General features: G+C 41.6%; 7 non-coding genes across 7 annotated transcripts; 3 read left to right on the top strand and 4 right to left on the bottom strand.

The window, feature by feature from the left end:
- Nucleotides 1-309: 309 nt before the first annotated feature.
- On the bottom strand, nucleotides 310-382 carry trnar-ccu (transfer RNA arginine (anticodon CCU)). Its single transcript has one exon. It is a non-coding gene; the product is annotated as a tRNA-Arg (tRNA).
- Nucleotides 383-7,665: 7,283 nt separating this feature from the next.
- On the bottom strand, nucleotides 7,666-7,739 carry trnai-aau (transfer RNA isoleucine (anticodon AAU)). Its single transcript has one exon. It is a non-coding gene; the product is annotated as a tRNA-Ile (tRNA).
- Nucleotides 7,740-8,569: 830 nt separating this feature from the next.
- On the bottom strand, nucleotides 8,570-8,641 carry trnag-ucc (transfer RNA glycine (anticodon UCC)). The gene has a single exon. It is a non-coding gene; the product is annotated as a tRNA-Gly (tRNA).
- A 7,862-nt stretch (nucleotides 8,642-16,503) lies between these two features.
- Nucleotides 16,504-16,585, top strand: trnas-acu (transfer RNA serine (anticodon ACU)). Its single transcript has one exon. It is a non-coding gene; the product is annotated as a tRNA-Ser (tRNA).
- Nucleotides 16,586-17,296: 711 nt separating this feature from the next.
- Nucleotides 17,297-17,368, bottom strand: trnag-ucc (transfer RNA glycine (anticodon UCC)). Its single transcript has one exon. It is a non-coding gene; the product is annotated as a tRNA-Gly (tRNA).
- Nucleotides 17,369-19,610: 2,242 nt separating this feature from the next.
- Nucleotides 19,611-19,752, top strand: LOC138226684 (U4 spliceosomal RNA). Its single transcript, XR_011184641.1, has one exon. It is a non-coding gene; the product is annotated as a U4 spliceosomal RNA (small nuclear RNA).
- A 4,353-nt stretch (nucleotides 19,753-24,105) lies between these two features.
- trnag-gcc (transfer RNA glycine (anticodon GCC)) lies at nucleotides 24,106-24,176 on the top strand. Its single transcript has one exon. It is a non-coding gene; the product is annotated as a tRNA-Gly (tRNA).
- Nucleotides 24,177-27,307: the final 3,131 nt, after the last annotated feature.

Below are 27,307 nucleotides of genomic sequence, written 5' to 3'. Positions count from 1 at the left end.
CACGTACTTTTTCCATCAATGACCTTGATTGTTTAAACCATTTGGTCAATAAAGAAACAGCAATGTCAAATGTTGGGCGTGTGTTGTTTGTTAAATCAGACTCTCTTTATTAATTATTATGACTTAGATAAAGATAAGATCACATGTTAGGAGCCATTCATGCAGAAATCCACATCATTCCGAAGGGCTGTTTACAAAAGTTTTTCTCCCAACTGTATGTGAGAGAAAAGCAGAGATGCTCACTGAGTAAGGTGGGGTTGCAGCTTTGCAAATCACAAGGACATTTGTACGCTCAAAATGGGACAGGAGCACCCCAGATGGGACTCGAACCCACAATCCCTGGCTTAGGAAGCCAGTGCCTTATCCATTAGGCCACTGGGGCACACTGGGGAAAGCTAGGCAGCAGAAGGTTTACTGTGACCTGAGAAGGACCGGCATCCAATCACGGTGGTACACACACACACACGCTCTCACTCATCTGAGCTACACAGCTACCAAGATGATCTCAGGTGCGCCGAGTTGGTACGGAACATATTGAACTGATCGACGGCGAATTGTCTCTCAGACAGGCTTTTCACCTCTGAGCTCCCTGACTGACAGTAATCAGCTAGGTAGTGAAACAGTCAGCTGCTTCTAAGCCTTAAACAGCTGCATCGCGGCGCTTCCACAGAGAGATGATTTGAAAGCCAAACATCGCCCATTGGGAACACCTTACTATCACTAGTTTAAGAGACTCTTAAGGTCTTGCAGAGGTGCCTGTCTAATAGCATGCGCTTTGCAAGCTATAGGTGTTTAGGCTGAGGCAGAATGCCTGTTAACAAAATGTTTTTCTAAAGGGGCCTCGCACTCTTTTCCAAGCAATGGTCACCATCCCCACCGAGTGTCACAATGTAGTCATGTCCTAGGACATCACCTGTTAGTCTCCATTTGTCTGCCACCAACACTTTAGGTTACGGGGTCACAACCGCACCCCGGAGACCAGAGGAGCCGTTGGCGTTCTGGCGGCGCAGATTGGGCTGAAGGTGGGGCGCTTGAATCTCGCTGTTGGAGGCCGTCTGAAACTGACCCAAGCCTTTCCCTTGAATTAAATGTAAATAAGAAATGAACCCCAGATGCACATGGAATCAATCACGTGTTTCCTTTGAGCCGTTTCAGAGACTGCTCCAGAGTTTACCTTGCACAGATGCGCAAAGATTAATGATGGGGGTGCACGCTTCCAGGCGTCTTACAACTGTAGGGACTGATTAGAGACAATTCGTAGCTTGTGCTCATTTCCCTCTATTCCCCGTGTTGCAGTGGTAGGATGACGTAAATTCCTGCTTCGACACGTAACGGGATTATAATCAAGTGCAGGAGCTGAGGGCTTTAGTTTTGTTTCGTTTTCCATGGCGTTCGTAAGCGCGCAAATCAAAGGCAATTCCTGCGTCTAACACGAATGTAAATACTTTTGAAAGTGCAGTGTGGTGCAGCTTGTAAAATCCTTGTCCACATTTTTGGTTTGTTGATGTTTTTTCTGTCTGCCAAAGTTGCATTTTGACATCCGGACTGGGGGACTTTACCATTTGAACGTGAAGCCAGCCTTAAACCCTCTGAGGCGTGTCTGTCTGCCGGCACGAATCTTGGAAAGGTATTTTTTTTAACGAAGACCAACTTTAAAAAGGTTTCCGCAGCCACCTCGCAGTCCGTGTTTGATTATAGGAGGAATGCGGCGGCATTGAGCTCGCATTTGTCGTGCTCGAGTGGTTAAGGCGATGGGCTCGAAATGCGTTGGGGCTTCCCCGCGCAGGTTCGAAACCTACCGACTCCGGCGTCTGCCGCACGTCGCCTTGTGCCTGCGCGGCAGAGGCGAAGTGCCGCTTCTCCTTTCCTGGTACTATAAAAACGCGAAATCGTTTGGACCCGCTGCCGTGGAAATCAATTCTTCAGATAACCACGCATTCTGCGTTCGCACCTCTGGTGCTCTACTTATGCCTTTGAAAACCTAATGAATAAAGCTGAAAGAACCGACACGATATGTAGGTGCTGGTAAAGCACGCAGTAAAGAACTGTTAACAGCAAGGGTTTCAGTGGGTTAACTGAGGAGAAGGCGTGATCGCTAATTGTTGACTTTTTATTTGGTGTTAGAAACACTCTTACTGTGCATGACGTGCAACAAATGTAGCCACAGAAATTGCATCACGCTTTCATGTATGCTATTGCAGACACCAACGTTGCCTAGATAGAAAACCGAAATAGCCGTGGGTTTGCTTGCTGGTCTGAAGGATCTCTCTTCGAATCTCTATCATTTGTCAATGAAAGTAAAAGGCGCTGCAATCTCATACGTTCAGAATCAAACCCGCAGCTGTTGTTCGACTTTATTTCTTGACTAATTACAACTGAGTGTCGCATGAGCAGTTACGTAAACTTGTCTGGTATATTTGAACACAAATGCCGTTCTTCAATTAAAACTAACAGTACATTGTCAGGGACATTCAGTTCTATACAAACAAGAGACAGACAAGAGAATATTTCTACCGTTCATGTGGACTACGTGTTGACTTACTGATCGGAATAATTGAAAGGTTCGGGCTCATAGCCGATGCAGTGCGTGCTAATTAGAACAGCAACGCTGAGCTCTCAGCACCGTACTGAGCCCAGGTGTTTTTCTAAAGCTGTCAGGTGCAGTTCATTTACATGAAGGAAATCTCTTACTGGGTACGATTACAATGCAGTAAGTAGCACAGACTACGTAGGGAGTTGCCCGATGCGTTTAAAAACGACCCGAGCCAGGTAGGCGTCGAACCTGCAATCTCCTGATCCGTAGTCAGACGCGTTATCCATTGCGCCACTGGCCCTGGTGTGACACTGCAGGACTGTAACCCAGTGAGATCAGCACTGCAACTAGTAAAATATTACCCCCGGTCCATTCTTTTCCAAAAGTGAGAAACACCTGTTTTCTACATCTTGTCTGTTTTAAAACCATATCTCTTTAAACCAAACCAAGAGTTTGTCTTTTGCACTGATATTCTGATTCATTTCGATTTCAAAGAAAAAAAAAACATTATCTTCCAAAGCATCATAAAATTGTCCATTCTTCCAGACTCTACTTCTCTCTTGTAGTAGTACAGCAGACCTTTCCAGGTGAGCAGATCACAGAGTCCGAAACATGCTTCCTCCATCAAGCAAAGTACCTGAACATGACTCTGTCTTCATAAAAGCGCCCCTGTAATAAAGAAATTAAATCCGAAATCAAGAGGGCAGTTGCCTACTGAAGTTCAAGAAGTCATCAATTTTAACCTAGCAACACATTAAAGGCTGCATCTATACAAGTACGATTCTAGAAATGCTCACCAGATTACGTTTTAAGAAGGAACTGCGCCTCAGGTTCCGCCGAGATCTTAACTTGGATGGCAGGATTCAGAGTCCAGAGTGTGGACTGATGGCGCACGGAGGGTCCACATAATGTGGATCCCTCAGTTTTCTTCCGCGTGTTTAAACCACCAGCGTGTGACTCCCCTGTCCCCGTGACCTCATTGCTCTGCTCTCTCCTCTGTGCAGCCGAGCCCGATTCACGGTAAAGTGAAAAAAAAGATGCCCTCAACGTGGGATTTACTCTGGATCGAGGATAGATGTCACCTTTTTATCGTTGAACAGGATGTATGTGATGTGGCGACTAGGTTCAATTTTGTATCCTCTTTAAAAGATTAAGGACTGGGGTGAGCGTGATTTACCACCCTTTCAGCTAAGAACCCGACATGAGCACCGTTTAAGCTGCATAGACTCGGTCGTTTAACTCTTCTCCATTAGCAGGGTTAAGGTTAAAGAAAAAAAACATTGCTGACTTCTTTTTTTTTGCCAGCCGCTAGCGCTGATTAGCAATGTTTGTATTTCATGTTTTGCAAATTCCATCAATTTTAAGAAAAACAAGTCGCGTTAAAGACAGGAAATGAATACTTGCATTTAATTAAGTCTAGCCGTAGGCGGTTATCCACTGGGATTCAGACCCAGGGCTTCCTGTTTACTAGACAGGCGCTTTAACCAACTAAGCCACAGCGCCCCAGGAGTGCTGTCCTTTTGCAGCCACTTGGACACACCACTCAGACACATCTGCATTCGGTGTGTGCTCCGCCTGCTCGCTGAGCAAGTTGCCACCTTTACATACAATAGCAACATCGACACCAAGAGAAAGGATGACAAATGGCTTTTATCTGGAACTTTTCATGTCCAAGGAGCTCAATGTGCTTTCTGTGTACAACAGGGCCACTGAACTCCACGCTGGCCACTGAACCACAGCAGTGGCTTGCTGGCTTGACATCTCCCAAGGAAAATGTTGAAATCACGTGTGGAACAGGAAATTGACCCTCGAGTACGAGGGAAAAAAAAGAAAAAGATCATTTGGAGCATCAAAGGTGCATCATTTGGACACTTTGTGGGCTTGAAATACAAAGAAAATCATGTTCTATGGTACAAGATAAATACAAAACTTAAGCTTTTATTATAATTAGATTTGTTTATAAAGCATAAGCAATCATTTATTACATTAATATATGTAAAAATAACATTTTAGCATCATACGTTTAGTATATTTAGTCCCTAATGCTGAAAGAAATGATCATAGAACATGACTTCTAACCTTACCTGCGGTGTTTTTGATCCCTATTGCTCAATGCACAGTGAAAGCATTGCATACATGTGTCTGACAATGAGAAATGGGCCCCTGAGACAGTCATTTGCCTGTTTCACAAATGATCGTATTTTACTAGAGATTCTGTTTGGGATTCAGATGTGCATTCGGACAGCAATCCTTTTCAAGAAATGATACGTTCTGGATGAGGTCAAAGGTGCTGGAACACTGTATTTAGGATGTGTTTGCAGTTATTCTGTGTTTCTAGCTTCAACCCAGTGATATATATATATATGCTCACTGATTTTTTGGTACATGCCCAGGGCAATAATCATTATGAGGATTTATTTCCATATGTGCTAGAGGTAGTGTTGTGAAATTCTTCAACACACTGGATCGCAGGTTTAAACCTGCACTCTTACTCCTTAAATACCAACAAATGCAGATATGTAGCAATCATATTGTAGCTGACACTCATTTGCCTGTTTCACAAATGATCATATTTTACTAGAGATTCTGTTTGGGATACGGATGTGCATTCTGACAACAATCTCTTTCAAAAAATGATATTACCTTATTGCAGCTTTGCCCCTCTTGCCTCTTTGGAAAATATCTCCATCTTGTGGTCGTTGTTGGTAATGTCTTCTTATGCCCTTTTTTTATTTCAATTCTTTATTAGTTGATTCTAGAATCTCTACAATAGAGCTGAAAATATCAGTTTTGTAGCAGACAATATGACATTAGTTATAGTCCAATTAAGACTTTATTACCCTGTTTGTAACATAACAAATTAAAATTGATTAAAACTAAGTTTGGAACACCAGGGAACATAAAAAATGATTTTTAGGAAAACCATGAGGTTCTCTGTGTCCGATGCCTGCAAGGGGAGAAAGCTAGAATCCTTTGCTTTTTCAAAATTTGAAAATAAACATCATATAACAACAGCTTTCATTCCTAGGAGTGAAAAATAACAATTTTTGAAGACATATTAGTTTCTAAAACACTACAATAAAGTTAAAAACATCCGTTTTATATTACTTTTAGTATTTTTAGTGAAATTAGTCATTTATTGCACTATTTTTAATATAATCTCTAATTAAAAGTGAATAGAATTAAGTTTGGAGCAACAAGGAACACAAAAAAAAAAGATTTTAAGGAAAAAAATGATGTCTTCTGTGCCAGGTGCCTGCAAGGGGAGAAAGCTAGAATCCTACCCAGGCTCCTGGAGCTCTGTCCTGGCTAAAGGAGGGTGAATCCATCCCCTTCAAAGCTCCATGAAAAAATGATCATTTAAAATTTGAAAAAAAAACCATCATATAACAACAGTTTTCATTCATAGGAGTGAAAAACAACCATTTTTGAAGACATATTAGTTTCTAAAACACTACAATAAAGTTGAAAACATCCGTTTTATATTACATTAATTTTTGTGAAATTAGTCATTTATTGCACTATTTTTAATAAAATCTCTAATTAAAAGTGATTAAAATTAAGTTTGGAACAACAAGGAACACAAAAAAAAAGATTTTAAGGAAAAAAATATTGTCTTCTGTGCCAGGTGCCTGCAAGGGGAGAAAGCTAGAATCCTACCCAGGCTCCTGGAGCTCTGTCCTAGCTAAAGGAGGGTGAATCCATCCCATTCAAAGCTCCATGAAAAAATGATATTTTTAAATTTGAAAAAAAAAAACATTATAGAACAACATCTCTTGGTCCACAGAGTGCAAAAATCCAACTTTGAAGAAAATCCATTGACTGATCCCCGAATCCTGAAGTTTCTTCGCATGATATCGGGCTTGCAACCACTTTCTGGAAAATGATGAAAAATGCCAAAAATGAAAAAAAAGTTATCAATTCTAGAGCCTAAGAGGAAACTAAGACAAATGTATATCTCCAAATAATTTTATGTGCTTCAGAAGAGCCCAGGAATGTTTTTTGCATACATGAAACCACGCCCGTTTGCACGTAAGCAGACATGGTTGCACACACGACTGCATGAAAGCACGCGTGCATGCAAAATCATCCTGTTGAGCATTTGAAAAGCCGCACCACGCCGCACTTGAAATAGCTCTTACATTAGTGGTAGACGCAGGAATCGCCTTTTTATTTACGCTCTTACCAACGCGATGGAAAGCAAAACAAAGCAAAGCAGAGCAAAACAAAACGAACAAACGAAAACCCTCACGTCCTGCACTTGCATATAACGCCGTTACGTGCCCAAGCGGTATTGTACGTCATCCTAGCACTGCACCCCGGGGCGTAAGGTATATGGGAACGAGCACACGCCACGAATCGTCTCGAATCACTCCCTACAGCTGTAAGGCGCCTTGAAGCGTGCACCCCCAACATTCTTCTTTGCGCATCTGTGAAAGGTAAACTCTTGAGCAAACTCTGAACCAGCTCTAAGGAAACTAATCTGATTAGACGTTACTTTGACTCATCTTTTTACTCTCAGTGCTGGATTGCTCAAACTCCAGCTAGGGTTAGGTTTAACATTCCCACGCTACTTAGACACTTTGTTTACGCTCAGTGCTGGATTTTGGGAACTTCAGGACGAGTGGGAATTTTCTCCTATCTGTCCATTCTGTTTTGTTTTGGAGACTCTTGGCTGCCTATGTTGTACAGTGCAGCGTGAAGGAAACATTTTCCAAAACTGTCAGCTCAAAAGTTGTAAGAAAACCTCTCCAGCTGCTTTAACTCTCTTCATTTTTGTCATTTAATGTGACAATCGATGTATAACTGGAGCCTCACATATGCAAATGGTGAGGCTCCAGTTCGACACCCAGTTCGACACCACTTTACAGTATATGACAAAAGCATGGAAGACTGTGCCGGACCAGCTGGTAAGTTCCGCTTATTTTGACCATATTAAACATTGGAAATCTTCCCACTTGCATTTGTGACACTTGATTTTGGCTCCACCTAAGACACTCTTAAATCTTCAAACACTTTTCTCTTCTCCCGCAACACTCTTGTCTGTCGGCACTGTGTGGCAGCGTTGCAGGACAACCCATCTCACCACGGAAAGGAACCTAACAGCTTTGGTAAGAGAGGAGAAAAGGACACGGCCCGTACGGGGCTCGAACCCGCGACCTTGGCGTTATTAGCACCACGCTCTAACCAACTGAGCTAACCGGCCTCGTGACAGTGCCCCTCTCTGTGCTGCAAAAAATCGAACTCAGGGAATTTCTTTTGTCCTCCTTTGAATAGAAAGCCGTGTAATTCAGTGTACGGGCTTTCTCATGCAGTTTCATGGTTTCACAGCATTATTCAGCTGATTTTAAATGTACCTAAAGGAGAAACATTATTGAAGACCATCAATTACCAAGAGCTTTTGTCAAAGGTTTTGGTGGTCATTTTTAATGACCACAGAGCACTATGACCTCGGTTTTACATCTCATCCAAAAGACAGCGCCCTTTTACAACACAGCTTCTCCGTCACTATATTGGGAGATTGGGACCCGCACAGACCTCAGGGTGAGCGCCTCCCTGCTGGCCCCATTAACACCACTTCCAGCTGGAAGCTTTGTTTTTCCCTGTAGCTCACCCTCATCCAGGTACTGACCTGGCTCACACCTGCTTAGCTTCAGTGGGTTTTCAGTTGCGAGTTGCAAAAGTTGGGATGCAAGTGATGGAGCAGCTCGCTGCAAAAGCCACTGCATTGGCCAGGAATCGAAACCAAGCCTCCTGCGTGGCAGGCGAGAGTTCTAACAATGAACCACCAATGCTCAATGCCTGTACCTTCAAAAAAGACGCTTTTTTGGTGCTGTGTGCAAAAAGCGTCGACATCTACTTCCAGCTGCAAAATGCCATCCGCGGACGCTGTGAATTTATTTATTTAGACACCGCTCAGAATCCCCTGTAAGATTCTCCTTCAATTCCGTTTTGCAGTGCTTTAGCTCTTTCAAAAGGCTTTGCTTTGCTAGTCACAATCCAAGGCTTGTGACAGCATTTGAAAACACTTGCCACTGCGTTGGCCGGGAATCGAACCCAGGTCAACTGCTTGGAAGGTAGCTATGCTCACCACTATACCACCAACACATGCCCGGGGAGCCCTCCAGGACACCACCAGAGAATGCTCACGATTTCAGAAGCTGTCTCCGGGACGTGCTGGTTCCACACATCCTGAATAAATCATGTTATTGTTAGTTGCTGTAGCTAGACGTTCAAATGAGTTTCATGGCCAGATTAACTGTTTCCTCAAGTGGTATAGTATTGCAGTAAGACAGCACGATGCCTGCAAGACTATGTCACGCTAAACGCCACAGATTGTGTTTGTCCGATCGTGTCAGTCGTCCTGCAGCCACGGGAAGTGGGACACAAACATGCTGCAATGCTTTCAAGACATTAGGATTTGTTTGTGCAACATCCGAGAAGAGTACTTGTGGCTTGAATGTGACTGAGCAAGGTGTTTAAAGACAGAGACTGAAAACTGTTAAAGGATGAGTCAAAGTAACGTCTAATCGGATTAGTTTCCTTAGAGCTGGTTCAGAGTTTGCTCAAGAGTTTACCTTTCACAGATGCGCAAAGAAGAATGTTGGGGGTGCACGCTTCAAGGCGCCTTACAGCTGTAGGGAGTGATTTCAGACGATTCGTGGCGTGTGCTCATTCCCATATACCGTACGCCCCGGGGTGCAGTGCTAGGATGACGTACAATACCGCTTGGGCACGTAACGGCGTTATATGCAAGTGCGGGACGTGAGGGTTTTGCGTTTGTTCGTTTTGTTTTGCTCTGCTTTGCTTTGTTTTGCTTTCCATCGCGTTGGTAAGAGCGTAAATAAAAAGGCGATTCCTGTGTCGACCACTAATGTAAGAGCTATTTCAAGTGCGCCGTGGTGCGGCTTTTCAAATGCTTAACAGGATGACTTCGCATGCACGTGTGCTTTCATGCAGTCGTGTGTGCAACCATGTCTGCTTATGTGCAAACGGGCGTGGTTTCATGTATGCAAAAAACTTTCCTGGGCTCTTCTGAAGCACATAAAATTATTTGGAGATATACATTTGTCTTGTTTTCCTCTTAGGCTCTAGAATTGATAACTTTTTTTTAGGATTCTAGCTTTCTCCCCTTGCAGGCATCGGGCACAGAGGACCTCATGGTTTTCCTAAAAATCTTTTTTTTTGTGTTCCTTGTTGTTCCAAACTTAATTTTAATCACTTTTAATTAGATATTTTATTAAAAATAGTGCAAAAAATGACTAATTTTACTAAAAATAATGTAATATAAAACTGATGTTTTTAACTTTATTGTAGTGTTTTAGAAACTACTATGTCTTCAAAAATGGTTATTTTTCACTCCTAGGAATGAAAGCTGTTGTTATATGATGTTTATTTTCAAATTTTGAAAAAATCTAAGGATTCTAGCTTTCTCCCCTTGCAGGCATTGGACACAGAGAACTTCATGGTTTTCCTAAAAATCATTTGTTATGTTCCCTGGTGTTCCAAACTTAGTTTTAATCAATTTTAATTTGTTATTATGTTAAAAACAGGGTAATAAGTTTCTAATTGGACTATAAATAATGTCATATTGTCTGCTATAAAACTGATGTTTTCATCTCCATTGTAGAGATTCTAGAATCAACTAATAGAGAATTAAAATAAAAAAGGGCATAAGAAGAGATTACCAACAACGACCACAAGATGGAGATGTTGTCTAGACATGTGGAGGGGTGAACCACTTGGAACTGAATGTTACAAAGACAAAGGAACTGGTGGTAGATTTCAGGAGGAAGAAGGTCAAACCTACTCCTGTCTACATCCATGGGAGTGGCGTGGAGATGGTGGACTCGTACAAGTACCTGGGAGTGCACATCGACGATAGACTGGAATGGTCTAAGAACATCGAGGCCATCTATAAGAACGGACAGAGCCGACTTTACTTCTTGAGGAGGCTCAGGTCCTTCAATGTGTGTAGTAAGATGCTACACATGTTTTATCAGTCGGTGGTAGCGAGTGCCATTTTCTACGCAGTGGTGTGCTGGGGCTCTGGGATTAGAGCAGTAGATTCCAAAAGGCTGAACAAGCTCATCAGGAGAGCGAGCTCTGTCATTGGGTCTGACCTGGACCCCTTGGAGGTAGTGGCTGAGAGGAGAATGATGTCCAAACTGGAGGCCATCATGGACAACTTCTCCCATCCCCTCTATGACAGGCTTGCAGGAATGAAGAGCACGTTCAGCAATAGACTGATTCACCCACGGTGCGACAGGGAGCGCTACAGGAGGTCATTCTTGCCGTCTGCCATAAGACTGTACAACGCATCCACCTTGCGTCTTGGCAGAGGCAACAGCGACAGTGACCTGTTTCTGGACTAAACGCATATACACATATACTGCTACATCTGTTCTCTTTCTTTTTCTTTTTCTTTTTCCCGCTTACAACCACTTTTGTGCAATATATGCCAGGGACCTGTGCAATACATTTATATTTATATTTATATCTATGGTTACATCTATATTTATATTCATACGTGTGATACGATTTTCTGTGTACTGTTCTGTTCTAGTTTCCTCTTGTGTGTCCGGACTGTGAGTAACTCTTGTATTGTATTGTATGTATTGTACTATTAGTATATAATTCGTTACACTGTGGCTGTGTTGTGTGTGTTAAGCTGCTGTTGCACTGCAATTTCCCTCACGGGATCAATAAAGTATCTATCTATCTATCTACATTACCAATAACGACCACAAGATGGAGATATTGTCCAAAGAGGCAAGAAGGGCAAAGCCGCGATAAGGAGATTGCTGTCAGAATGCACATCCGGATCCCAAACAGAATCTCTAGTAAAATATGATCATTTGTGAAACAGGCAAATGAGTGTCAGCTACAATATGATTGCTACATATCTGCATTTGTTGGTTTTTAAGGAGTAAGAGTGCAGGCGGTTTAAACCTGCGATCCAGTGTGTTGAAGTATTTCACAACACTACCCCTAGCACATCAGGAAATAAATCCTCATAATGATTATTGCCCTGGGCATGTACCAAAAAATCAGTGAGCATATACATATATCGCTGTGTTGAAGCTAGAGACACAGAATAAGTGCAAACACATCCTAAATACAGTGTTCCTGCACCTTGACCTCATCCAGAATGTATCGTTTTTTGAAAGCGATTGCTGTCAGAATGCACAACTGAATCCCAAACAGAATCTCTAGTCAAATATGATCATTTGTGAAACAGGCAAATGAGTCTCTCAGGTGCCCATTGCTCATTTTCAGACACATTTATGCAATACTTTCACCATGCGTTGAGCAATAGGGATTAAAGATACCAGAGGTAAGGTTTAAAAGTGATTCTGAGGTGCAACACATCAGCGAAACAGCTAGGCATCTGAAATGCGGGGTTTGAGAGCCCTTCAGGGAACACCGTACCCTAAAGGTACCAGAAGTCCACTAGTATAAGCATTAAGTCACTGTCAGCCCTGTTGCAATGTGATTGCTACATATCTTCATTTCTTTGGTTTTTAAGGAGTAAGAGTGCAGGGGGTCTAAATCTGCGATCCAGTGTGTTGAAGTATTTCACAACACTACCTGTAGCCCGTCTGGAAATAAATCCTCATTCTGATTATTGACCTGGGCATGTACCAATAAATCACTGAGTATATATATATATCACTGTGTTGAAGCTAGAGACCTGTATGTAATAATATGATGCTAAAATGTTATTTTCACATGTAAGAAAACCGGCTCAGGGACGCCAAATATGTAATGTTGCCATAGCAAAATTAAATGTAGTGGCTCTCTGAAGGCACCAGTTCTGTAGGGTTTGGGCATTTACTGAGACAATTATTAATTGTAGCAGTAAATCACAAAGTTGATTCTTTTGATGGCTTTAGAATCCAACCATGTGACATAACTCAAACAACGCGCACACACAGGTACTAATACACGAGGATACATTTATTAATACATAAAATATGCATGTAAACCTAACAGATCTTATCGAGAGGGTTATCAGAATACAAAAGATATATATTCAGTCAGTTACGAAGTGTTACACATATCAAGAGGACATACGTTCAGTATATCATTCATTAAGACCGTTTCGTTAATGAACTTGGTTATAACTTCTACATTAGATACTCAAACAAGTACATAACTCTTAGGAATTAAATTGATATCAACTGGTTGGGATAACAATTGAATTCTTGAGCTGTAATGCATTGAAGTTGAATACTCATCCAATCTTTGGGGATTCAGATCTTCCTGCGGGCACAAAGAAACAGTTGCAGGCTGTTGCTGTCCAATCCGCGCTCTCTGGCTCCGTGCCAGGCTGTGCTGTGCGGCTTGCGACGCTGCGCTGCTGATGCTCACTGTGGGCTTTAACTAGCAAAGTTTGTGCACAGGAGAAAAGATGACTGTGGGTCCCAGCAAGTCAGGAAGAGGACCGGTTCGTTTCTGATGAAGAGCTAGTTCTGAATAGTGATTCAGCTGTCCACAGTTCCGACCTGTTCACGAGGCCTGCTGCTGGTGCTAACCTCGGGTGGATCCTCTGGTTATTCTCTGGCAACCTCCGCTCTAGACTCTTAGAACAAAGGAAAGTTCTGGCACTCAGACACACTGGCCGTTCCGTGGTTGTCCGGGCTGAGTCTCAGGATGGTCAGGAGGCGCGCTGCGAGAATGTCCTGCCCTTGGGAGCCTTCTGCTCCTGGGCCGCCCTGCCCTGGAATTCTCCTTTGAATTCCCTTTAGAATTGTCCACAGAATCCTCTGAATCCTCCCTTCTGAATCTTACTGAATCTCACAGGCTCTCTGTGTTGCCTGTTTTTACCTGGAGGAACTTCAGCTCATTGATTGGCTGAAAGTTCCATGGGCATCAGAGTCCCACGTGGGTTACTCGGCCCTACCAGTCCCTGATTGATTGATCAAGGTGAGATATGAGTCACTTAGTCCTGACACTTAGTAATGCAGTCCAGATGTCCAACTGGCACTCCCTAGACAGATAGGCGCCAATGGATGACCATTGATCATGATAGCCAGGCTTAGCTAAGTGCATCCCCCTTTGGGAGCTGTCCTAGGACCTTAAATCACCCTGCATGAATAGTCTCTCTATGGCTGCACCACAGAGATGAACAGAGAAATGGGGCCTCATTTGGGAAGGCTCAGAACACTTAATTCTGCCTTATTAATAAGCCTCGCCGCTACACACATATATTAATATAATAAATGATTGCTTATGCTTTATAAACAAATCTAATTAAAATAAAAGCTTAAGTTTTGTATTTATCTTGTACCATAGAACATGATTTTCTTTGTATTTCAATCCCACAAAGTGTCCAAATGACGCACTACATGATATAAGGAAGATTATCACATGCATATCGGTATTATCTTTCTTACGAAAATGCATTCCTTTCATTACCTTTTACTTTTTAAAATGAACTCAAATTGTGTATAATGTAATAATTTAAGTAGAATAGATTCTAATAATATAATGATCCAGTGTGTTGCACTACTTCACTGCTTCACTGCTCTATGCCGTCTGGAAATAAATCCTCAGACTGCTTACTGCCCTGGGCATGTACCAATGAATTACAGGAGCACATCTATTTCTCACTGCGTTGAAGCAGGAGACACACAGTCTCTGCAAACACATCCTAAATACAGTGTTCCAGCACCTTTGACCTCATCCAGAACGTATCATTTCTTGAAAGGGATTGCTGTCCGAATGCACATCTGAATCCCAAACAGAATCTCTAGTAAAATACGATCATTTGTGAAACAGGCAAATGACTGTCTCAGGGGCCCATTCCTCATTGTCAGACATATGTATGCAATGCTTTCACCGTGCATTGAGCAATAGGGATTAAAAACACAGCAGGTAAGGTTAGATGTCATGTTCTATGATCATTTCTTTCAGCATTAGGGACTAAATATACTAAACGTATGATACTAAAATGTTATTTTCACATATATTAATGTAATAAATGATTGCTTATGCTTTATAAATAAATCTAATTAAAATAAAAGCTTAAGTTTTGTATTTATCTTGTCCCATAGAACATGATTTTCTTTGTATTTCAAGCCCACAAAGTGTCCTTTGATCTCTATTCTGTGGTAATCCACGATGACCCCGTTCTTCAGGTGATTCATCATGTCCTCCCTCGCCTGTTGAGAGGCCACCTGATCTCTTCTGCCGTGGCGTGCTTCATACACGCCCTCTTGAAGTGAGCAGGAAGCTGATCAAAAGTATTCAGGCACATCTTGCACACCAGGGGAATAAGACTGATTTCTTAAATTATCCTTAAAATTCTCTCTCATAGTTTGAGCATAATGATTTTATTGCATTTATATAAGAATTGCTCATTGCTCCTAAATAAATAATGGTTTCATAAAAAAATGAACACTTACTTGGTCTCAGTCACAGACTTTCCAATAGAAGCCATTGTGGAGTTCAGCAACTGCAGGTCCTAGAAGTGGGGAAGGAATTTTAAAAGAGAAATTGAATTACAATACAGAAGGAATGGCTGAGGGTTCACTGAAATGTATAAATATACAAATTCCAAAGACTGAGTCCATATAGAAACAACTACTTTTCATTTTCAGTATAAGAAAAAAAAACTATCTTCCAAAGCATCATAAAATTGTCCCTTCTTCCAGACCCTACTTCTCTCTTGTAGTAGTACAGCAGACCTTTCCAGGTGAGCAGATCACAGAGTCCGAAATGAGCTTCCTCCATCAAGCAAAGTACCTGAACATGACTCTGTCTTCATAAAAGCGCCCCTGTAATAAAGAAATTAAATCCAAAATCAAGAGGGCAGTTGCCTACTGAAATACAAGAAGTCATCAATTTTAACCTAGCAACACATTAAAGGCTGCATCTATACAAGTGCGATTCTAGAAATGCTCACCAGATTACGTTTTAAGAAGGAACTGCGCCTCAGGTTCCGCCGAGATCTTAACTCGGATGGCAGGATTCAGAGTCCGGAGTGTGGACTGATGGCGAACGGAGGGTCCACATACTGTGGATCCCTCAGTGATCTTCCGCGTATTCAAACCGCCAGCGTGTGACTCCCCTGTCCCTGTGACCTCATTGCTCTGCTCTCTCCTCTGTGCAGCCGAGCCCGACTCACGGTAAAGTGAAAAAAAAGATGCCCTCAACGTGAGATTTACTCTGGAGCGAGGATAGATGTTACCTTTTTATCATTTAACAGGATGTATGTGATGTGGCGACTAGGTTCAATTTTGTATCCTCTTTAAAAGATTAAGGACTGGGGTGAGCGTGATTTACCACCCTTTCAGCTAAGAACCCGACTTGCGCACCGTTTAAGCTGCATAGACTCGGTCGTTTAACTCTTCTCCGTTAGCAGGGTTAAGGTTAAAGAAAAAAAAATAGCTGACTCCTTTTTTTTGCCAGCCGCTAGCGCTGATTAGCAAGGCTTGTATTTCATGTTTTGCAAGTTGCATCCATTTTAAGAAAAACAAGTCGCGTTAAAGACAGGAAATGAATACTTGCATTTGATTAAGTTTAGCCGTAGGCTGGGATCTCCTGTTTACTAGACAGGCGCTTTAACCAACTAAGCCACGGCACCCCGGGAGTGTTGTCCTTTTGCAGCCACTTGGACACACCACTCAGACACATCTGCATTCGGTGTGTGCTCCGCCTGCTCGCTGAGCAAGTTGCCACCTTTACATACAATAGCAACATCGACACCAAGAGAAAGGATGACAAATGGCTTTTATCTGGAACTTTTCATGTCCAAGGAGCTCAATGTGCTTTCTGTGTACAACAGGGCCACTGAACTCCACACTGGCCACTGAACCACAGCAGTGGCTTGCTGGCTTGACATCTCCCAAGGAAAATGTTGAAATCACATGTGGAACAGGAAAATGACCCTCGAGTACGTGGGGAAAAAAAGAAAAAGATCATCTGGAGCGCGCCAACCCATGTCCGGACAGCCCAGTTTCGTCAACAAGGTGGCTGAGTGGTTAAGGTGATGGACTACTAATCCATTGTGCTCTGCAGGCATGGGTTTGAATCCCATTCTCATTGCTCTCCATGTCTGACACGTGTGCCTGTTCGACATCGGCCCTCCTGTTGTTTGCTCCGGTGCTAGAGCCGTACATTTTCTAGCAGTGGCTGAACATGGTATAGTAGGCCAACGTCGGTATCGAGCAGTGACAGTAACAGTACTTACTGCGCCCCATAAGAAATCGTTTGTCCCTGTTCAAAAGAGATTGTGCAATGTCCTGCGGCGTTCGTAAAGCAAACCTTTGACAGTTTGAAAAGAGGAATTTATTCTGCTTCCTGTGCGTGCAGTAGTTACAAAGTTGAACGTCTTTACACGATCTGCTGCAGTTTTCAGTGGGCGGGCTTTGTCAGATGGCTTGAAAAAACGCACTGTGTTTCGGCTCGGGAAACATCATGAGCAGTGTCCTGCATGTTTTCTGTGTATAGCTGTCTTTTAACGCATACAGAATTCATTCGAAATCATTGATTTCTCCAATTAACAAGGGTCCCTTTTTGAACCTGCCAGAAGCATTCTTTCAATGTAACAGATTTACTCCGGGGAAAGGCAGCATGACATTGAGAGTAGCTCAAGCTTTCAGCACCCGTATCGGACTGCGTGTATGCAGACACCGCTCAGAATCCCCTGTAAGATTCTCCCTCAATTCCGTTTTTCAGTGCTTTAGCTCTTTCAAAAGACTTCGCTTTGCTAGTCACAATCCAAGGCTCATGACAGCATTTGAAAACATTCGCCACTGCGTTGGCCGGGAATCGAACCCGGGTCAACTGCTTGGAAGGCAGCTATGCTCACCACTATACCACCAACGCACACCCACAGGAAGCCTGCAGGACACCACCAGAGAATGCTTTTTTAATTTTTTTTATTAAACAGAATTTACAAATACAAATACAACAAGAGGATCAGAGTCATGTACAAGAGAAAAAAAACGCAGCAGAAAAAAGCATTTAACTACCAGAGGTAATTAAGTAATTATGTGATCAAATTGTATATTTTACACGTATCATATTTTCCTTGCTTTAATATTTCTCAATTATTTATAAACTTTAGTTTCAACATGCATGCGTTTCCTGTAAAAAATAAAACTCAGCACACAGTTTTTCTTTTAACAACATTTCGAGTACCTCTGGCATTCATGAAAAAGACATACACAAAAGCAAATAACTAACTCTAAGACTGTCTAAACTATTGAGTTTTTCAAAGAACCAGAACTATAACAGTCCTTAACACTTAACTACACCATTCCAAACTAACACTAAAGAAACACTAGTATATACTGGTATAACAAATATAACCAAACATAATCATTAACTGAGCAGTCACTGGGAGCAAATCTCCTTCCCGTCCACAAAGGCCCTCGCTCCCACAAAGTAGGCTCTCCTCCCCTCTCTTCTGGCAGCTTCAACCTGGGGCCACAGCTGGTTCCTGGTGCTCCTGTCCGCGGCAGACAGGTCCTCTGCAAACCTCAGTTTGTTCCCATTCAAATACTCATTCCCCCTCGCCGCTCGCCACAGCACGTCCCTCGCCGTCCTCTTGGTGAACTGTATTATAATCGATCTGGGGCGCACTTGCCCAGACATGTTCGCTCTCCCGAGCCTGTGAACAAAGTCAATGGCCGATATTACGTCCTCCTGGTCCGGCAGGGTCCTTTTACAGATACCCTTCACTGTTGCAACAAGGTCCTTATCACGTTCCTCTTTAACTCCAAATAATTTTAAATTCCATCATCGACGGTATCTATCTACATCGTTCACTTTCAATTCAAGTTCTTTAATATGCTTTTCTTGTTTGGTATTTACTTGTTTAAGAACTTTTACTTCACTCTTTAAGTCTTCAACCTCTTTAAACACACAGTCCATGGACTTTTTAAGACTTTCGATTGCGACTGTATTAGATCGAATCATTTCCTTCAGCTCACCCAAGCTCTGTGCCATCATGTTGAAGATGTTGGTCTGGAGCTCCTCCAGCGTCAGGTCGCCCCTTCCTCTCTTGGCTGCCGGGGTTTTCACAGGTGTGCTGGGCAGGGACTCCGGCTCTTCCTCTGGCAGCTGAGTCTCACTTGGGCTGCGAACGCTCGCGTACGAGCGCATCTCCAGCACTCTTTCCACGTCCCCTCCAGCTGCTTCACTTTTCCCTTTAGTTGCCATCAATTTTCTTGTAGTGCTATACATATACGATTGAGGTTTCTTAGACTTCTCCTTCGAAGACCCAGCACTCTCTTTTCTTTTCCCAGTGTTACTCATATCGAAATTCTTAAACCTAAAAAAAATCGTTTTTTTTTCTTTCAATTATAACTGAAGTTTAAACAAGTAGTGTTAAGTCCTTATTTTTCTGTAGTCAAAAAAAGCAAAAATTAACATTCAGGTCATGAAAAACTCAAAAAAAAATCCTCAACCACTAAACTTTACCTCCCACCTGAGCGCCATCTTGAACGCCCCTACCACCAGAGAATGCTCACGATTTCGGAAGCTGTCTCCGGGACGTGCTGATTCCACACATCCTGAATAAATCATGATATTGTTAGTTGCTGTAGCTAGACGTTCAAATGAGTTTCATGGCCAGATGGACTGTTTCCTCCAGCGGTATAGTATTGCAGTGAGACAGCACGATGCCTGCAAGACTATGTCACGCTAAACGCCACAGATTGTGTTTGTCCGTTCATGTCAGTCATCCTGCAGCCACGGGAAGTGGGACACAAACATGCCGCAATGCTTTCAAGACGTTAGGATTTGTTTGTGCAACATCCGAGAAGAGTACTTGTGGCTTGAATGTGAACTGTACGTGCCCGCCCCCTTTCCTCTGTAGTGCATGAGTTCCTCCCAGCATGCCCTTCGTCATTGTTCTGTCATCTTGTATTTAAAGGGTTGTATTTCTGCTGCTGAAAAGAATCAACGGCTTTCTTTGTTCCCAACGGAGCCCTTGTCTGTCATGAAATTCTTCAAAACCTCAAGCTAGAAGAAGACGACAAATATGAAGCGTTACAGCAACGACATGCCATGAGACAATTGATAACGATTTCCATAGGATCCCCGCGGTTGCCTGGCAACCGTCAGCTTTGCGCAGTGGCAGTATCGTAGCCTGTGAGGTTTAGCCGAGGCGGGATTATTGCTAGTTGAAAACTTTTCCCAATATCCCGCTTCCGCCGGTTTGCAATACAATCGGCGAAAGCAATTTTTGACAGTCTCGTTAGAGACTGAGCAAGGTGTTTAAAGACAGATTTGGTCATGGTGACATCATGGTAGAAAGAAGCGAGCTTGTTCCCAGTGGGCATTGATTCGTCGAATATACGTATATTTACGGTGAAATTACGGCTATACGTATATATACGTCGCCTCGAAGTATAATCAACGTCGAATTGCAACCGTAAAATTGACGACATTAACAAACGCATATATAACGTCGAAAACACATCTAACACAGTGCCTGAGGCTTTTTACTGTATGTATCGTGTGTGCCGCAACTAGGAGTATACGGCACTCTGCACAGTGTACGAAGTAAATTATTTTCGCAGCAATTAATTTACACGTGTATAATAAATATAGTAAATATAATAAATTAATTACTGCGAAAATAATTTACTTCGTACACTGTGCAGAGTGCCGTATACTCCTACTTGCGGCACACACGATACATACAGTAAAAAGCCTCAGGCACTGTGTTAGATGTTTTTTCGACGTTATATATGCGTTTATTCATGTCGTCGATTTTACGGTTGCAATTCGACGTTGATTATACGTCGAGGCGACGTATATATACGTATAGCCGTAATTTCGCCGTAAATATACGTATATTCGACGAATCAATGCCCACAGCTTGGCATACAAGGGTTTTGCTGAGGGGGTCTTGCCACCTGCCTGAAAAAAAACAGTAAAATGTTTGAGTGCCTATAGAGTTTCTATTTTTATTTTCTTGACAAAAGTCCCCCATCAGTGCGCGGTGCCCGAGGAAAAATCTGTAGGGGGGCGTCTGAAATTCTGAGGGGGGAGTGATATTTCGGTTGAAACGGAGCTGTACGGTGCAGCTACCCAAATGAAATCTCGCAGCTATACCATTGATTAGTGCTTCATGATAGAAGATAACGACTAGCAATCTGGTATTTGCGATGAAGTTCAGTTTCACATTTTTCGTCACTCTCAAGGTTTGTATTGCCTGGAGCGAAAAGTACCATAAGCGTTCATTTTTGCAGCTACATGGACGTTCTGAATCGTTAAGAAAAAAATGTTGTAAAACCAACAGAAAGCACAGACTGCTATAACTAGTCCTAGTTATATAACGATTTTAAGTATAATGATAAACTACTGCAAGGAATCGGTCCACCTGAGCAAACAGGATCGTAATGTTGACACTCAATAATATGTGCAGTTCCTGGACGGATAGCCCTCCTGCCCATCAAACAGACTGAGTGACTGTTCGTGTCATTTAGTGTTGTCTGACCATTGACAAAGTACAACTATTTTTTTAGGGTGCAAATTAAGTTAGGTAAAACTTTTTGCCCAAAACTGAAGGGGCGACATTCCCCCCTCCCCCCGTGATGCCAGGCCTGTCCCCATCCTATTCCATAATGTCATTATATATAATACCATACAACAGTGACCGATCCTTACTTATTGCATGCGTTAAAATTGCACATCAGCTCATAGCAGCGATGTATTATCAATGTTAAATTTCAACCATAATATCGACAACATTAATAAACGCATACGTTGAGAAAATATCGAACCCAGCATATTTTCCGGTTATATACCACAATGCATTGCTAGTATTCGTTGGTCACCATTTTGGACACGTTTTTCAAACGTAGAAGTATATCCGAAAATATCTCAGCAATCCTCTTTTGACGAGTAAGTATGAACAATAATAATACTATCTGAATACATACAGATCTTTCTTAATATTATTTTGATTAAAATAGTATGTGAATAAGCAAAAAAATGGCACATAAAATAGTGTGAATGGGGAAGATGACACAAAATCGTTTTGCCGTTTCTCTTATTCTTATTCTATGTTGTACTTTCAAACTTTGGGTACTCTTTAATTAGGACAGACTTTATTGCTCAACTGCTATGATGCAAGCCAAATTTTATACATTTATTTCAGCTTTGAGCTTAGTAAACCGTTCATTTTTTAGATTATACTAAAGAAGATATTAATCATCAATTATTTGGGAAGTAATATTATATAATTTTCTCCTAGCTGCGGTGCTGAAGTCCCACCCTACATCAACAGAAAAAGAAATAAAGGAGCACGCAATGTGTTACTTGAAGAATGCATATGCAAGGCAGGGGGCCAAGAGATCTGGACTCTGAAAATAATAGGTTTTTGGTTCTAACTGTTAGGACAATTAGACAGGGTTTGCAAATAGTGGACAAAAATCGTCTTAACTTCCATTGTAATATTTTATATTTTATGTAATATTTTTTTCTTGGAAATATAGAAGTTGTACATTTTAAAATGTATATCTGAATCAAAATGTGGTTTTGAGTTAGTGTGTTAATGTAATTAGTTTTGTGTTTGTCATTACTATACTGTATATTGCCATGTTACCAGAATTTGAAGCTGAAGTTTAAGACTAGTTGTGTTTTTTATGATTATTGCCCATATGTTGATTGTTGATTGATTGTATACAATGTATAATTTGAAATACATATGTTTCAGGTGTGAATGTGTATTTTCAGAATACATTTCTAAACCTAATCATTGGCTTGTTTTACTTGTTTCTACACCTATAAAATCTATCTTTGATGTATAATAGACCTCTACCCATATACGTATAATAGACCTCTAATGTTATCCCTATAATAGACCTCTAACCATATACGTATAATAGACCTCTAAAGTTATCCGGAACTCCAACCATATATGTATAATAGTCCTCTAAATTTATCCGTATAATAGAACTCCAACCATTTATGTATAATGAACGTCTAAATATAGACGTATAATTGACGTTTAACTTTAGACGTATATTAGAATTTCATTCTAGACGAATTGTAGACCACATTTAGACGTCTAAGATATGCGTTTAATAGACGTATATTATACGTCTTTTGCCCAATGGGTTACGTCTCAACAGAAACGCTCTTTAGCTCTTTCAGCGTTATGCAGAGAACATCGTCTGTCGAGATCATTTTTAGTCAGCGCGAAACGCCGTGTGCTGTCAGTTTGATTTCATATTGCTCGTAGCGGCGCCTGGCTTTTGTCTGTCAAACGTTAGGTTGCGCTTCTTCATGCTGCATCGTCGGCATGAGTGGAGCTTTTTAAACGTCTGTACTTACTGCGCCCCATAAGAAATCGTTTGTCCCCATTCAAAAGAGATTGTGCGATGTCCTGCAGCAAACCTTTGACAGTTTGAAAAGAGGAATTTATTCTGCTTCCTGTGCGTGCAGTAGTTACAAAGTTGAACGCCTTTACACGATCTGCTGCAGTTTTCAGTGGGCGGGCTTTGTCAAATGGTTTGGAAAAACGCACTGTGTTTCGGCTCGGGAAACATCATGAGCAGTGTCCTGCATGTTTTCTGTGTATAGCTCTTTTAACGCATACAGAATTAATTCGAAATCATTGATTTCTCCAATTAACAAGGGTCCCTTAAAGGATGAGTCAAAGTAACGTCTAATCGGATTAGTTTCCTTAGAGCTGGTTCAGAGTTTGCTCAAGAGTTTACCTTTCACAGATGCGCAAAGAAGAATGTTGGGGGTGCACGCTTCAAGGCGCCTTACAGCTGTAGGGAGTGATTCGAGACGATTCGTGGCGTGTGCTCGTTCCCATATACCGTACGACCCGGGGTGCAGTGCTAGGATGACGTACAATACCGCTTGGGCACGTAACAGCGTTATATGGAAGTGCGGGACGTGAGGGTTTTCGTTTGTTCGTTTTGTTTTGCTCTGCTTTGCTTTGTTTTGCTTTCCATCGCGTTGGTAAGAGCGTAAATAAAAAGACGATTCCTGTGTCTACCACTAATGTAAGAGCTATTTCAAGTGCGACGTGGTGCGGCTTTTCAAATGCTTGTGGGCATTTCTCTGTTGTTGATTCTTTTTTTGTGTGTAACAAAGTGGCATTTTCATGTCCGGACGGGGAGACTTTATCATTCCGACATGAAGCCACCCTTAAGTCCTCTGAGGCGTGTCTGTCTGCAAGGCTTGTATTTTGGAAATGTTTTTTATGAAACGGAGAACGACTTTGAAATAGGCTTCCGCCGGCGCCTCGCGATCCAGGTAAGATTGTAGCAAGAACGCAGCGGCGGTGGGGCTTGCTGTAGTCGTGGCTGAGTGGTTAAGGCAATGGACTAGAAATCCATTGGGGCCTCCCCGCACAGGTTCCAATCCTGTCGACTACGTTGTCCGCCTTCAGTCGGTGTGTTTCGGCACAAGCAAAGAAGCGCGCCTCTTTGCTGTTCCTGGTGGTTTTAAAACGCCCAATCGCTTGTACCTGCTGCCTTGGAAATAAGTTCTTCAGCGTCCGCAAATGGCATTTTGCAGCTGGAAGCAGATGTCGACGCGTTTTGCACAGAGCACCAAAAAAGCGTCTTTTTTGAAGGCCCAGGCACTGAGCATTGGTGGTTCAGTGGTAGAATTCTCGCCTGCCACGCGGGAGGCTCGGGTTCAATTCCCGGCCAATGCAGTGGCTTTTGCAGCGAGCGGCTCCATCACTTGCATCCCCTTGCAACTTCCAACTAAAAACCCACTGAAGCTAAGCAGGTGTGAGCCAGGTCAGTACCTGGATAAGGATGAGCTACAGGGAAAAACAAAGCTTCCAGCTGGAAGCGGTGTTAATGGTGCCGGCGGGGGGGCGCTCACCCTGAGGTCTGTGCGGGTCCCAATGCCCCAGTATAGTGACGGAGATGCTGTGTTGTAAAAGGGCGCTGTCTTTTGGATGAGATGTAAAACCGAGGTCACAGCGCTCTGTGGTCATTCAAAATGACCACCAAAACCTTTGACAAAAGCTCTTGGTAATTGATTGTCTTCAATAATGCTTCTCCTTTAGGTACATTTTAAATCAGCTGAAAAATGCTGTGAAATGGGGGGGCACTTCAGGCCAGTGTAGGATTTGGGTTACAAGAACCATGAAACTGCACGAGAAAGCCCGTACACTGAATTACACGGCTTTCTATTCAAAGGAGGACAAAAGAAATTCCCTGAGTTTGATTTTTTGCAGCACAGAGAGGAGCACTGTCGTGAGGCCGGTTAGCTCAGTTGGTTAGAGCGTGGTGCTAATAATGCCAAGGTCGCGGGTTTGAGCCCTGTACGGGCCAGGTCTAGGTCCAGGTCCCTGTTTGTGAAACAGGCAAATGACTGTCTCAGGGGCCCATTCCTCATTCTCAAGACACATGTATGCAGTATGTACACCGTGCATTGAGCAATAGGGACTGAATACACCACAGGTAAGGTTAGAAGTCATTCTGAGGTGCCACATGTGAGGGATACAGCGAGGCATCCGAAATGTAGGGTTTGAGACCCTTCAGGAGTATTGCATCCTTTGAGACAGACCCGTGCATGTTAAACAAATGATCATTTCTTTCGGCATTAGGGACTAAATATACTAAACATATGATGCTAAAATGTTATTTTCACATATATTAATGTAATAAATGATTGCTTATGCTTTATAAACAAATCTAATTATAATAAAAGCTTAAGTTTTGTATTTATCTTGTACCATAGAACATGATTTTCTTTGTATTTCAAGCCCACAAAGCGTCCAAATGACGCACTACATGATATAAGGAAGATTATCACATGCATATCGGTATTATCTTTCTTATGAAAATGCATTCCTTTCATTACCTTTTACTTTTTAAAATGAACTCAAATTGAGTATAATGTAATAATTTAAGTAGAATAGATTCTAATAATATAATGATCCAGTGTTTTGCACTACTTCACTGCTTCACTGCTCTATGCCATCTGGAAATAAATCCTCAGACTGCTTACTGCCCTGGGCATGTACCAATAAATTAAAGGAGCACATCTGTTTATCACTGCGTTGAAGCAGGAGACACACAGTCTCTGCAAACACATCCTAAATACAGTGTTCCAGCACCTTTGACCTCATCCAGAACGTATCAATCCTTGAAAGGGATTGCTGTCCGAATGCACATCTGAATCCCAAACAGAATCTCTAGTAAAATACGATCATTTGTGAAACAGGCAAATGACTGTCTCAGGGGCCCATTCCTCATTGTCAGACACATGTATGGAATGCTTTCACCGTGCATTGAGCAATAGGGATTAAAAACACCGCAGGTAAGGTTAGATGTCATGTTCTATGATCATTTCTTTCAGCATTAGGGACTAAATATACTAAACGTATGATGCTAAAATGTTATTTTCACATATATTAATGTAATAAATGATTGCTTATGCTTTATAAACAAATCTAATTAAAATAAAAGCTTAAGTTTTGTATTTATCTTGTACCATAGAACATGATTTGCTTTGTATTTCAAGCCCACAAAGTGTCCAAATGTTCTATGATCATTTCTTTCAGCATTAGGGACTAAATATACCAAACGTATGATGCTAAAATCCTGAAAAAAGGATGTGCTCCATCTCGTCAGTAGATTGGATTCCAAAACTGATTTGGGTCAATATACATTACCTTTGAAATTAAAGTACAGTCTACTGTAGGGAACCATCAACTTAGAAAGCATTGGCCTTCCCTGGGGGTCAGGTAGGTGCAAAAGATAAACCTTTATCCTATCTTTATCTTAAGATAAGTGGCCAAGCAGTATTTTTCCAAGTTTCACCAAGCACATCATGTTGCCATAGTAGACAAAGTTCTATAAAATGTTAAATAACTTTTAAAAAAAGTATCTTGGTCTTACAGTACTGTACAAGGTGAATTAAACTGTCCCTGGTAATAAAAAGTAATTAGAAGCATCTCAGAAACTTTATCTCTAGAAACATTAGCTGTTTTATATCATGTAATTTAGTGTGATGTTGTCAGAATTCAAGGACATTATCACACACAGAAATTGGTTCAGTTAAATCTAAAAAACACAGCTAAACATGGGTTTAAATGTAACAGAAGTCTTACCTCTTGTCAAAAGATTTAATTCAAGAAGCGATGTAATAAATGATTGCTTATGCTTTATAAAGAAGCTTAAGTTTTGTATTTATCTTGTACCATAGAACATGATTTTCTTTGTATTTGAAGCCCACAAAGTGTCCAAATGATGCACTACATGATATAAGGAAGATTATCACATGCATATCGGTATTATCTTTCTTATGAAAATGCATTCCTTTCATTACCTTTTACTTTTTAAAATGAACTCAAATTGTGTATAATGTAATAATTTAAGTAGAATAGATTCAGGTAGGAAATATATTATATAATATATTTTGACAGACAAAAGTCATGATGTTTATGGCTGACATCATTTCACATGGGTGAATTTTAAGCTAAGAAATAAAAACATTTACAATGAAGATACCATTGCTTAATTTTAAATGCCTTTAAAAAATAAATACCTCCTGAGAATAATTTGCCACTCCCAGATCCTTGGTAAGGTACTGTTTGAATCCAATCAGGAGAGGAGCATCCAGGGAGTGCTTTCTATAGAGTCCAGCTTGGGCCACTCTCTTCCGGCCTGCTGATACTTTTTAACTACTCAGGGCCTGTAAGGATATAAAACTCCGGTTTAAACATTTTATACCTATAAGACAAATTAGAATTTTAGTAAAAAATAGATACATCTGAAAAATAAAAAAGTCTTACTGCTGATAGAGTTCTTCAGAGCTCACATCTTC

The sequence above is a fragment of the Lepisosteus oculatus genome, unplaced genomic scaffold (assembly GCF_040954835.1).
Source record: "Lepisosteus oculatus isolate fLepOcu1 unplaced genomic scaffold, fLepOcu1.hap2 HAP2_SCAFFOLD_160, whole genome shotgun sequence".
NCBI classification, from domain to species: domain Eukaryota; kingdom Metazoa; phylum Chordata; class Actinopteri; order Semionotiformes; family Lepisosteidae; genus Lepisosteus; species Lepisosteus oculatus.
Note: the sequence above shows the minus strand (reverse complement) of the source record. Positions and strands in the feature narration are given on the sequence as shown.